Source organism: Nanorana parkeri, unplaced genomic scaffold, assembly GCF_000935625.1.
Source record: "Nanorana parkeri isolate BGI_ZX_2015 unplaced genomic scaffold, ASM93562v1 scaffold405, whole genome shotgun sequence".
NCBI classification, from domain to species: domain Eukaryota; kingdom Metazoa; phylum Chordata; class Amphibia; order Anura; family Dicroglossidae; genus Nanorana; species Nanorana parkeri.
In genome coordinates this window covers 942,915-955,379 of record NW_017306673.1, presented here as the reverse complement: position 1 = coordinate 955,379, position 12,465 = coordinate 942,915, and the positions used below count along the sequence as shown (strand labels likewise).

The window sequence follows — 12,465 nt, the reverse complement described above, 5'->3', positions numbered from 1 at the left end:
ACATGATTTCATGTTAAGAGCTTGAAGGTGAACAGCTGTTTTCGCACTTAAAAATACATTACGCTGTGTTTTTGTGTCGAGAGAAGACTAATCTGTCAGCTGCAGTATGTTAAAGTCATTGCATCATTTCACTATATCAGGACACAGTATCTCCTTTGGTCCTTTTCCTTGACCCCTCAGCAGGGAGCTTAGCAGTAAAGACAGAGCCTGGTTACAAGATGGATCAAATGAGGAAGATATGAGTGGTGCTAATAAAGCTACTGAAGCATTACACTGCCAGGATCTGCTCCAGGCTTAGTGAATAGAATATCTTCCACCCCTGCTAGCATTTCCAAAATATACTGCGTTCTCTAATCCACCTAAACATATCTCTTTATAACAGTGAAATCAATCAGGGTAAGGGATTTACTCACTACCAACGCCATTCCCCAGGGAATGACATTCTGTATACTAAAGCTGTTTGAAAGGAAACTTTAATACTTTTGGGTCAAATTAATTTAAATTCTAAAAGATCATAAGATTTTAAACTGACACTTTATATGTGGTTTACTATATATGCAAAATACTTATTGTAAAGAAGAACTCCAGGCAGAAATGTTACTAACCCTTGCAATGGGGCTGACCCCCAGGGTTAATAAAATGTCTGCCTGGAGTTCTTCTTTAAAGTACAGTTAACTATTCCTATATGACAAGTAACAAATTCAGTTACTATGTGATGCACAAGCCTCATAAAGTAAACAAATACTTCCTTTACCTTCCACGATTGAGCCAAAATCACCTTCATCAGTGTCTCACATGCTCCCTCTCCTGGACGATACAGCTTAAAGTGAAGGGGGGATTAGCTGCAGGGGCAGTGCTGTCAGTCCAGAAATAAGTGGGCAGGACTGGGTGTGGCCAAGTGCTGAATGACAAGCTACAGGCTTCTGAATCAGGAGTAACAATGCTGATAGACACATCCCTGAATTTGCTTTCTGTCACTCTGTAGTGCAAGCAGGCACAACCTACATGAAAGTGACAACTCTGCTCTGAGTTCAGGAGCAGTGCAGTATTGTTGCTACTCCATCACAGGAAGCTGCATTAGGTGGACTTCACTGGCAGGATTAACAGGAATCTGTGGGACTTTGCAGGGGGACTAAGAGAAAAGTGTAAGTGTAAATGCACTTATCATTAAGTGCTACAGCACATGTTTTTTTATTTGATGTGAGGCCATAGTTCTACTTTAAAGTAGGGGTGCGGAAATTAACGATTAATCCGTTGATTAATCGTTAATTTCTTTGATCGATCAAAATTATTTTGATCGATCAAAGTACTCACCTCTCCGCCGGCTTCCGGGTCGTCCGTTGGAGATCCGGTGACGTTACGGACATCGACGTCACTGGACTCCTCACCCCCTCCCCGAGTGGCTCTGTCGGCTAACGAAGGGAAGGGGGAGGAGTCGGGTGATGTAGTTGTCCGTGATGGGTAACGAAGGGAAGGAGTCCGTTGTAGATGTCCGTGATGTCACCGGACTCCTCCCCTTCCCTTTGTTACCTGAACGGAATCACTTGGGCCGGTGAGTCTCCTGGTTCATGAGTGCATCGGATGTGAAAACCAAAGAGAGAAACAAGAGGGCACAAAACTAGGTCAGCTGACTGCCTGGACTGAACATATCAGGGAAGGTGACAGGAACAATAAATATATATGTACAGTATAATGATTTAAAAGAAATTTGATTAATCGAACAGGAAAATTTTAATCATTACCAGCCCTACTTTAAAGGCTTCCCAAAGCAATGTGGGCTCCAGTTATAACACAGCCCTATCACTGTTTAAAAAAACAAATGTACATTGCGCTCCATCTGCTTTAGGACCCCAGAGCAATCATGTAAAGAAAAGAGCCAAGGGGAGGAGAGCCAGTTCAAGTGATCCGTCAACATCATGTGACCAACTACTCCTCCAATCACTGAGTTCTCTCTGCAATGTTAAGCAGAACTCTATGAGACGTAGTAGGTTCTACACCACAACTTGCATTTATTAATGGGATGTAAAATGCAGGTTGTGGTGTAGAGTAGCACTGTGGTGGCTGGTGGACAGCTATAAATAACAATAAAGGCCTATGCGTTTCTAAAGAGAGATCCCAGCAGTTGGCTTTTGTCAGGCTGGCTGTCCCTGTCTGAGATCTCAGATTGAGGCATTCAGAGGGAGGGGGGAGGAGTTCTGACTTGTTTACTTCTGTCTGTAAATTTCAATTTAAGCTATTGAGCTCTGTAAACAACCTAATTTTTGCAATAGGACAGCAGAGGTAAAGAAAATCCCGAAAGCATGTGAAAATAAGCAAAAAGCTTTGCTTGGTGGCTGCAAATAAGGAAACAACATATGATCATGCAGTTGTGCTTAATAATCTGACAAGAAATACAAAAATATTGATATTTTAGCTCAGACCAGAATAAATAAAAACATACACAAAACCACTGTACATTACCTTTAATGTCTGTTTGGTGACCCAGAATGAGAAAACTTAGTTTTAACTACTATGTATTCTGACCAGTATTGTGATCTGAGAAGGTCTAAATATTGTGCTGGTTCCACCAAGAAAGTTGGCTACCCATCAATTCAGAGGCTTGGCATCTGGCAGAGGGAAAATTGTCATCATTGATTTCCTTTGTGGCTCTGAAATGTTATGTTTCTGACTGCAGAGAGCCAGAAAAAAAGTCAATACTGGAAGAATGTGACACTGTTAACTGTGTTGTACTTGTTTGTTAGACATTTGTGATGATGGCATGGTATTTTGTTTAGTATTTTATCATATGAGCTCATAAGTCATCTTGTTCAGCTCATAAAATACTTCCTCATTTACAATTCATTACATACAAACCCTCTTTTTTAGTATATATGCGAAGAGGCATGTTGCTATAAACCATGTTCTTAAAAACAACACCATGGCCACAGATCACCACAATACTTTGTGTGGTGAACTTTTAGCACGTTTTGCTTTCCCGTTTACTCAATGGGTAATATTAACCACTTCCGGGCCGCAATGCGTGTATATATATATACGACGGCCCGCAGAAGTGGTTAAAACAAGAACACAGCTGCTGCTGCCGTAGCCGTGTTCTTTGTGTCATTTTTAACAGCCGTCGACTGCTGTTAATGTACAAGCAATCCGGCGTCTATACAGCCGACGTAATGTTTGTACTGACCGGCCCTGCCTCTCCCTACCGCCGGGGCCACCCTCGGCTTGCCCGTGCTCCACTGTCCCTGAGCGGGGCCCGGGACCGGTTCAGCGGGTCTCCATGCAACGATCAGAGAGAGATTCAGAGGCTTCCAGCTGCTGATCTCTCCTGCGATCACTGGACCTGGAAGTGATGTGTATTACTTCACTTCCGTTGTCACTATTTACATTCTCCGGCTCTTAGAGCTCAGCTTCTTAGGGGTCCCTAGGTGGCATCAGGGGTCATAAAAAGGACCTGTCACACCCTATCTGCTATTACATAGGGGGCTTGTTAGCCCCCTATGTGATAGCAATAAGGTTAGTGTAAAAAAAAAAAAAAGGTGTTTAAAAAAAAAGTAGCATATAAGAAAAATAAAAAAAATGTTTTTAAGTCCCCCGACCCCCCACGTGCACACACATACACATGAAAACACGCGTCGGTGCACCTACGTGCAAAAACGACAATTGCACTACACATGTTACATGCCGCTGCAAACGAGTGAGAGCAATAATTGTAGAGCCATTAATCACTGTTAGCACTAAACTTATGAGGGATAAAAGCGTATACAGTGTCCCCTATGGGAAATTTGGGGTATTAAAGTTTTTTGCGGCTCCACGGGCGAACGCAATTTGAAGGCTTGACATGTTTGGTATCTCTTTACCCGACATGACCCCATCTTTCATAATTTACCAAAAAATTGGGTATTATATTCTGTGCACTAAATTTTAGTTAAGTTTATTTTGTCCTAAAAGTACTGGTTTGATAAGCATTTGCGCAAATATCGCGCGATATAAAAAATTGCAACTAGCATTTTTATTCTACAGAGCCTCTGCTTTTATTTTGTCATGTGTGCGCAAATAGTAAGAAATTGCAGCAAGTTTTTAAAGGCGTTATTCAGTCACAGCAAAACTGGAAACTACAGCTAGATTGAGAGCAAAATATTAAGACTTCCAATACTGTTCCTATGTAGATAACAGATAATTAATCTTATAATGCTCCAGATGGAACATGTCAACCCAACGTTTCATGTTTAATTGTGTTCATTAAACAGTGTTGAACTTGCTCCTGTTATTATTATGTATACTCATTTTAAAGTTTTAGCAAATTAACATTGCTCAGAACTAGCGCAGAAAGCGATCACATTTAAATGAAAAATGAAACACATTTGGTTTTATGATAATTTCATTTATGCAAATGTTTATTTTCTTTGCTGTTAAAAAAAAAAAAAAAATGGTATGTTTCTCCCTTTGGACAGAATTTTATTATCTTAGAACATAACGTGGAGCTCTAGCCTAAACCTTTCTTTCAGTTTTAGTGGGGAAATGCTTCAGTCACAGTGTGGAGGTAGCACATGGTCGGAGGAAGCCAAGATGTGTGTTTAGCTAATGACACTTTGTCAGCCTTGTAGGTTCTAATGCAAATATGCTGATTATTGTGACCCATTATATAGCTTATTGCCAGCTAACAAGGTAACATTTTCTTAAAGAGACGCTGTCACTGACGCAGACGGTGACAATATTAGGCACATTCCTGTATGCAGCAGGATGTTACCTCCTCCCCGGTGACAGTGCTCAGGCCTAGCAGCCAGTGGCTAGGCCAATATATATACAAACAAGCAAGTGATTGCGATTATTATTCTTCTACCCTAACACAGCTGCTGTATAAATACCCAAAGTACTGTATATAAGATGAAAACATACAGCGCTAAAAACAAAAAACAACCCAATGCAGTATACCATCAGCTATAGAGGACTAAAAGTCTCAGCAATACATTATACAACAATGCAATATAGCACTGACTATAGAGGACTACAAATGCCAGCAATACATTATACAGCAATGCAGAATGGCACCAGCTATAGAGGACTACAAATCCCACAATACATTATACAGCAATGCAGAATAAAGCTGTCAGGATCCAGAGCACCCCCAGGTGGCGCTGGAGCCGGGTCCAGCAGTTCCTGTGCTCGCCTGCGGGTGTCTCCAGCAGCCAGGAACTGTAAGGAACCTGCAGCTCCGGTACTCACCTGCGGGTGTGCCCAAGCTGTGACTGATCATCCCATCACCTGGTGCTTCCTGGGAGGGTATTTAGGCCCTCCTTGCAGTCAGGAAGCTGGCTCAGTATTGTGTTGCTAAACCTGACTGATGACCTTGCTGCCTGAACCTTGCTGCCTATCTGAAAACCCGTCACCGACCCGGCTTGTTACCCAACCACTCTCCATTGAATCCTGTTGCTGTACCGCGCTGCCCTCCTGTTAACGACTCGGCTTGTACCTGACCACTCTTCTTGTATCCCGAGGCCTGCTGTACATCTGCAGACCTGTTACCCCTCTTTGTTTGGTTTGTAGTTTTGTTGATGTGGAACCAATAAACTGTGCATATAACCCTATCCTGTGTGGGCATATTAATTTGGTCATCCTGCGTGGGTACCTGCATGTGGTGTGAGAACGCCTGTGCAGGGTATCCTGACAAAAGCATAGAAACAGCAGACAATATTTTTAAATTAGCTGTGGAGTTCAGGTGCAGTTTTGCTGCATCATACCTGCACATAGAGCACCTTGTGCTGCAGCTCTGCTCCAGCCTGATGTCTGGGGGCAGAGGGTCTCTGGGAGGGGGGATGTGCGGGTCGGCAGAAGCACTTTAAACAGAGGCGCTGCATGGTTCCAAAGAAGGCTGCAGTGAGGTGCCGAGCAAGTGCAGGACCTAAGGCAGCCGTGTAATTTGCATAAGTTAAAGCGCCAGTATCGATTTTTGGTATCGTAGCCTTTGCACAGGTAGGAATAATCGTGTAAAAGCTCAGTATCAGCACTAATATCAATATGGGTATCATTGCATCACTAATATATATTATTTTAAAAATCCTTCAATAAATCATTTAGCATCACACAAAGTGCAAATAAGTAAATATGTGCATAAATATATGTGCAAAAAGACCAAAAAGTTATTTTATATATAATGTCCACAATGTGCCAATAATCCAAAAAAGGTGTTTCACTCCTTTTTTGAAAATTAGGTCAAAATGCACAAAACAATGCTCCTGGCTAGATTCAATTCAGAATTCCTCCTCAGCTTTTTGCAGTGTATCTAGAACACCCAATGGAAGAAACCGATTGTACAGAATCTTGCCCCAGAAATCAATGCTTGGACTCCATTCCTTCTCAATAAAAGTGTGCTGGATCCCATTCATGTGAGACAAAAAGGTGAGGCTCATAGAATAAACTTTACCCCTTTATTAAAGCCAAACATAAAAGCATCCAATATACCGTACTCACACAGTAAAGTACATAAAACCTGCACTGGGTACAGATAACCAAATTTGGCAGCAAGCATTCACCTATATACCCCATGCAAATGTTCACTCACTCATAGACGTGCGCTGTCAGTCTACAATGCATTTTGACCTACTTTTCAAATAAGGGGTCACACAACACTTGAATTGATTTCCTAGAGGGCCTGGTGAAGCACAGGGTAGAACGGGATCCTTGGAATGTTTGTATTTAGTTTTTTTTGGACTATTGGCACATTGTGCACATTACTTGCTAGGCCTAACCACTGTCACATGACTGAAGGAGTGATGTCACTGCTCCCCTTAGTTACCCATTAGTGATTTCAGTGCTGGCTGCAATGGAGGAACGAGCTGCGAGGGTGTACAGGTAAGGTGGTTTGGTGGGGGCTCTACAAAGACCCTTTGCAATGACCCTGTCCGGTCTCTAAAGAAATCAAACTGACCCTCTCCTACAATCGAAGAGTTAATATACTCCCCTCTCTGGGGACCTGCTTCTCCAACCTCTACTCCATTTCAGTGCAAAACCCTTTGTCAGTGTTTTCAACATTTGACACTTCCAGGAGTGTCAAATGCCTGTGTCCCTCCACTGTGGTTCCTTCTGTATTGATGAAGGAGTCTGTCAGGATCCAGAGCACCCCCAGGTGGCGCTGGAGCCAGGTCCTGCAGTTCCTGTGCTTGCCTGCGGGTGTCTCCAGCAGCCAGGAACTGCCAGGAACCAGACCACCACTGGGTGGTGCTGGAAAGCTGCAGCTCCAGTACTCACCTGCGGGTGTGCCCAGGCTGTGAGTTATCACCCCATCACCTGGTGCTTCCTGGGAGGATATTTAGGCCCTCCCTGCAGTCAGGAAGCTGGCTCAGTATTGCGTCGCCTGCTCCTGACTGACTCCCATGTGTGACGCTCGCCTGTATCGGCTGTGGAAAACGTGGATCGCAACTGCGGTTCTCAGCTGAAGGATTAGGACGGGAATCAGATAGCAACTCCTCCACCTCGCTATACCCAGTTTTGGAATAAGGCTGCGAGGAAGTTGCAACACATCATACCCCGTTTGCACTGAGAGGTGTAACAAAATGGGGTTCAGCAGACATCAATAGTCATTGTATATAATCAATTGTGGACAGCAAGGTTCGGCAGACATCAATAGTAATTGTATATAATCAATTGTGGACAGCAAGGTTCAGCAGACATCAATAGTAATTGTATATAATCAATTGTGGACAGCAAGGGTCAGCAGACATCAATAGTAATTGTATATAATCAATTGTGGACAGCAAGGTTCAGCAGACCTCAATAGTAATTGTATATAATCAATTGTGGACAGCAAGGGTCAGCAGACATCAAATAGTAATATGTATATATCAATTGTGGACAGCAAGGGTCAGCAGACATCAAATAGGAATTGTATGTAATCAATTGTGGACAGCAAGGTTCCCTACTCCCAGGGAGATTCCCTGGTTACTTGCGGTTTTAGTGCTGGCCTCAGATGCTCAGATGAGGTTTGTAGGCGTCAGGTCCTATGTAAGGCGAGTGGGGAGCTGAGCTGATCAGCGTCCTGCACACTCAACAGAAGACGCTGATCAAGTGCTGAGATGCGGCTTTTAAGCCGAGTGCTGCGTCTGAAGGGGGCGGAGTCCCGCGGCGCGCCTGCGCCCGATGTGGACGGTTCTCGAGGGAGAGAGAGAGGGATCTCTCTATGCGCCTGCGCAGGGTGTTGCTGGATGGCGGCGGTGGACGTCACCCTCTGACGCTGACGTCTCTGAGTCGCAGACCCGCGGCGCGCCTGCGCAGTGAGCCCACGACCCGCGGTACCGGCTCCCATCATGGTCCGTCTGTTACACCATGTCCTGTGCCTTGGAACCTGAACCCTGCTTCCTGAACCCTGCTTCCTATCTGCAAACCTTTCACTGACCCGGCTTGTTACCCGACCACTCTTCTTGGATCCTGTTCCTGTACTGCGCTGCCCTCCTGTTAACGACCCGGCTTGTTACCTGACCACTCTTCCTGTATCCTGAGCCCTGCTGTCTATCTGCAGTCCTGTTACCCCTCCTTGTTTCTGTTCCCCCCTGGCTGTAGGTGTGTTTGCTCCAACCGTGGTTTTGTTACTTCACTGCTAAACCTGTGGAGATTTGAGAGGGTTTGTAGTTTTGTTTGCTGTGTAACAAATAAACCTTGTGCATAACCTCATCCAGTGTGGTCATATTAATTTGGTCATCCTGCGTGGGTAATTGTATGTGGTGTGAGGACGCCTGTGCATGGTACCTTGACAGACTCAGAGGAAGGAAGTATAGTGCATGGTGGGGGACACAGACATCCATCACTCCCAGTAGTGTCCAAAAGCAAAGACACCAACAGAGGCTGCATTATTGGAATGGAGGGGAGGTGGGAGACATGGTCTGGATCAGTTAGAATACTACCTCTTCTATTGTAAAAATGGCGTCCATTAGAGGCCCATTTTAATGGGAATGTGGGGACTATTATTGTGATTTTGTGTGTTTTTTCCCAGTTTTAAATATATTTCAGTTACGGCCCCTTTAAGAGAATTTAACTGTCATTTTTTTGGCGGGAATAATCTTTATTTTGGCGGGAAAACATCGCCACGAGGATTTCTGGAAGTTTCCACAGCCACCCTATATAAGGAGGTGCTCCTAGGAATAATCATCAGTTGGAATCCTGATCTTCAAGCTGCAAGCAAGAATCGCCATGGAGGATTTAATGCGGAAGGTCCTGGAGAAGGCACAGAGCACTAGGGGAGAAAACTGGCTTCGTCACTGCCTGGGAGAAGAGACAGAGGTAGAAGAAGTCACTCACCGGTCGGCGGCTGATGTCATGATGGACGGACGAAACGTTGTTGAAAGTTGGGAGGATGCCGCCCCCCCCCGATGTGGCCAGCCAGAAGGTTCCGTGGATGCAGATGGTCAGAGGGACCGGACGGGTTTTGCGTCTGCGACGCCTCGACGGGTGTCTGAACCGCTTCGCGCCGAGTCAAGTGGAGGAGGTGACCAGGACGTCAGAGGCGGAAGGGGGCGTGGCTAAGCACGTCAGGAGGAAAGGCCGGGCTTATTCGCCGTCTCCAATCAGGAGCCGACGGGGAGGAGTCAGAGGCCATACAGTGTCCCCTAGGCAACAAGCTGTGGTTGTGCGGTGTGACAGTTGGGCAGTTAGAAGAGGCTCAACGATTTTCTTTCAGAGACGCAGCTGGTGGTACAAGCTCTGGACAGCAGACGGCCTCCGTTTCTACAGCAGCAACTTTACACAGACGTACTGCTATGAGTGATGTGGCAGTGGGGCAGCTTTCTTCTCCTCTTTCAACCAGCACAGCTGTCGGTCGGCGATGAGCGGATTCATGCCGAAGCAAGCCTTCAATCTTCAGCTTCCACTTCTGCAGGAGCATCTTTACACAGACATCAGGCTGTACGTGAGTTGCCAATTGGACAGTTTTCTTCTCTCCTTTCTCAGCCAGCGCAGATGTCAGTCGGCGGTGTGCAGGTTCCTTCTGAAGCAAGCCATCTTCCCCAGGTGTTACCACTGGTCGGAAGCGGCGTTGCGGTGCCTTCTTCACTTCCTGTCCATACTTCAGGTAATTGCAGTGGTGAATCTGAGAAGTGCAATTTTTTAAAGGATTTGATTTCATCACTGTCCAATATTGCTGATAAAATGTCTGCCCCTTCCTCATCTCTTGCATCAGTTTGGGATCAGCCGGTGGCAGTTGGGGGTAGTGCTAGTATCGTTTCTCCAGTTGTTACGCCTATTATTGGGATGAAAGATGTTGGGTTGTGGTTGAATCTGCTATCATCACAGAGACAAACTCCTTTTAAACAACCCGTTTCTGTTTCTACATCCTCACTTCGCAAGGGTTTTTGTTTTGCTTTTAATGAGGGTCACTGCAAATGGGCTGCAGCATGTAAATATAGGCACGAATGTTCATTTTGTGCTAGTCCGCATCAGTTGAGCAAATGTTTTAAAAAGGGTTGTGTACCTTCCACGGCGGTCAAAGATATTTTTCAAAAAAGCCTGCACGCCTGTGAGGCTGGAAAAAATGCTGCCGTGGCTGGTGCAGTACCCAGATCGGGGGAAGGCGCACTTGCTCATTGATGGGTTTCGGTTTGGTTTTTATCTCCCTACATTTAAGGGTATGGCTTGTACGGTTGTAAATAACTTAAGTTCGGTTCAGGAATTCTATTCAGTTGTTAAATCTAAAATTTTCAAAGAAGTTTTGGCGGGGAGATTTGCAGGTCCTTTCGCTACGCCACCGTTTGCGAATTTCCGCATTTCCCCGTTGGGTTTGGTTCATAAAAAAGAGCCCAATTCCTTTAGATTAATTCACCACCTTTCTTATCCTAAGGACGATTCGCTGAATTTGGATATAGATAGAACCTTATGTTCTGTTTCATATACAACTTTTGCTGAAGCGATTGCCAAGGTTAAGAAATTTGGTCGTGACGCTTTGTTAGCAAAAGCTGATATTCAGTCAGCTTTTAGGCTCCTGCCTATAGTCCCGGCTGCTTTTAATTCTTTGGGTTTTTATTTTGATGGTTGTTATTTTTTCGATAGGTGTTTGCCGATGGGGTGTTCTTTGTCTTGTTTTTACTTTGAGTCGTTTTCTTCATTTTTAGAATGGGTGGTAGGCTGTGATGGCATTGTTCACTATTTGGATGATTTTTTGTTTATGGGCCCTCACGGTTCACCTATATGCTTGAGATTGTTTGAGCTTTTTGGTTCTGTTTGCAGTTACTTTGGAATTCCGTTAGCAGAGGAAAAGTCAGTCTTGCCTTCGGTGTCGTTGCAGTTCCTGGGTATTGTGATTAACACAAGTTCATTGGAATTTAGTTTACCTATGGAGAAGATTGATAGAACGCAATTGTTTATTACGACGCTTTTACGTGGGTGTAAGGTTTTGTTAAGAGATATGCAATCTTTGTTGGGTTTACTAAATTTTGCATCCCGCATTATGCCAGTAGGTCGGGTTTTCTCAAGGAGGTAGATTTAGCTATTTCCGGTCTTAAGTCCCCCTTCTCCCACGTGAGATTGACTATGGATTTGAAGGAAGACTTGTTGGTTTGGTACAAATTTTTTGACCAGTATAACGGCAAGTCCTTTTGGCAGAGTGATTTCTTTCCGGCAGAGGAGCTCAATCTTTTTACGGATGCAGCGGGTTCTACTGGTTTTGGGGTCATTTGGAACAATCATTGGTGTTGTGACAGGTGGCCTCTTTCTTGGGTGACTCTGAAAGCTACTAAAAATATTGTTTTATTGGAGCTTTTTTCGGTGGTAGTGGCTTTAGAAATATGGGGTGTTCAATTTTCCAATTGGAGAATTTTACTTTATTCAGATAATAAAGGGGTAATTTTTGCTATCAATTGCTTGTCTTCCAAGTCTCCATCAGTAATTAAATTATTGAGGTATCTGGTTTTCTTATGCCTTAGATTTAATATCTGGTTAAAAGCTAAATTCATCCCTGGAAAATTGAATGTATTGGCGGATTCTTTGTCCCGTTTTCAGATGCAGCGGTTCAGGGAACTTCTACCGGACGCAGATCAAGAGGGTTTCCCGTGCCCAGGGCACCTCTGGAGTTTGATTTGAATCTTATTTCAGGAAACATAAGAAATTCTGTGGCACCGAAAACATGGGCCGATTACTCTGCCTCATGGAAAAAGTGGTCGGGTTTTAATGAAGAAATGGGATCGTCTGCTGTCGCTCAGTGTGAAGAATCTATTCTAGCATTTCTTTGCTCCATGCTTAAAAGCAGACCTTCCTATAGCCAGTTGGCTAAAACGGTATCTGGCATTTCATGTTTCTTTAAATTGTTTAATCTGCCTCCGTGTTGTAGTTATTTTTCTGTTCAAAGGGTTTTGAAGGGTTATAAAAAGGGAAATTTTTCTCGGGACGATAGGGGTCCAATCTCAGGTGAGCTTCTTAGGCTGTTGTGTACGGCAACTTCTGTGATCTGTTATTCGGCGAGTCTTTGTTGTTCCATACAGCGTTTCTAATGGC

The 12,465-nt window shown here is 44.3% G+C and overlaps 1 long non-coding RNA gene across 1 annotated transcript; it reads right to left on the bottom strand.

The window, feature by feature from the left end:
- Positions 1-871: 871 nt before the first annotated feature.
- On the bottom strand, positions 872-10,812 carry LOC108789547. The gene is made up of 4 exons (XR_001941407.1): positions 10,799-10,812; positions 10,277-10,279; positions 8,353-8,356; positions 872-943 (listed from the first exon to the last, which is right to left on the bottom strand). It is a non-coding gene; the product is annotated as an uncharacterized LOC108789547 (long non-coding RNA).
- Between the last annotated feature and the right edge of the window lie 1,653 nt (positions 10,813-12,465).